Consider the following 1,112-nt stretch of genomic DNA (forward strand, 5'->3'; position numbering starts at 1 on the left):
TCAAGCTCAAGGTCTTTAACCAAGCTCCTGCTGGGGCTTGCTTACAGCCACCCCTGTCTCTTAATGCTGGCTTCTCTTCTGATGGTCAGTCGGACGCTGTCTGAATGTCCTGCCGCCTATAACAGATCTCTGTAGTCTTGTTGCTGTTATTTTTCGAGACAGGATTTCTCTGGCTGTCCTGAAACTTGCTTTGTAGACCCTGCTGGCCTTGAATTCACAGACATCCTACTACTACCTTTGCCTCCTGAGTGCTGGGGTTAAGGTGTATGCCACCACTGCCTGTCTGATCACTGCATTTTAAAACTAAAAGTTGTAAAAACTGGGGCCTGGGCCACAACTCAGAGCCTTCCACTGCTCTGAAGGAGGTAACTGGGTGGAGAGCGTGGGCTGAGAAGGTGGTGAGTCAGAGGAACTAGCCGTGTAAGGGGCTGGGGACAGGTCTGTGGATGCTCCCATGGAAGAGGCCAAGGGCCGTTTGGGCAGTGGAGATGCCTGCCTGTTAACCCAAAGCACATATTTCTGCAGTGTGAACTCTCTGTCTCTCTCCAGCCCCTAAACTTCAGAAATGCCTATGATGTTTGTGGCTGCCAGTGGACCATAGACTTGGTGGGACTCTGAGAAGGGAGAGAAGGGCCATGGGGAAAGCAGAGGGCTGAATTCAAAGAAGGCTGTGGAGGGGTCAGTACCCCAACTCCAGAGACTTGCAGAACCATCCCCAGGTCATAGGACACTTCTCTATAGACCATTAAATGCTTAGTGTGTCAGGACCCCAGCTGGCTTCACATGTCTAGACCAGTTTGTGTAGTAATAAGAGCGGCGGGGCTGCTCCCCAGCACCCCGCTGCCCGCCTGGCTAGCTCAGTCGGTAGAGCATGAGACTCTTAATCTCAGGGTCGTGGGTTCGAGCCCCACGTTGGGCGCCATCTGTAGTAATAAGAGCGGCGGGGCTGCTCCCCACTACTGAACTTGCCTATAGGTGAGAAGATCTTTCGGGGTTCCTGATTCATGAAAGAATCTGTGAGACATTCTTCAGGACAAGCAGATAGTGACTGCCTTTGAAATTTCCTGCTTTGTGGAAATGTCTGCTGGAAACTATGGGCCTGTAGGCCGAAG

General features: G+C 52.0%; 1 non-coding gene across 1 annotated transcript; it reads left to right on the forward strand.

Moving 5' to 3' along the window:
- The first annotated feature begins 846 nt into the window (after positions 1–846).
- Positions 847–919, forward strand: Trnak-cuu. The gene has a single exon. It is a non-coding gene; the product is annotated as a tRNA-Lys (tRNA).
- The last annotated feature ends 193 nt before the right edge of the window (positions 920–1,112 follow it).

This window comes from Microtus ochrogaster, linkage group LG4 (assembly GCF_000317375.1).
Source record: "Microtus ochrogaster isolate Prairie Vole_2 linkage group LG4, MicOch1.0, whole genome shotgun sequence".
NCBI lineage: Eukaryota > Metazoa > Chordata > Mammalia > Rodentia > Cricetidae > Microtus > Microtus ochrogaster.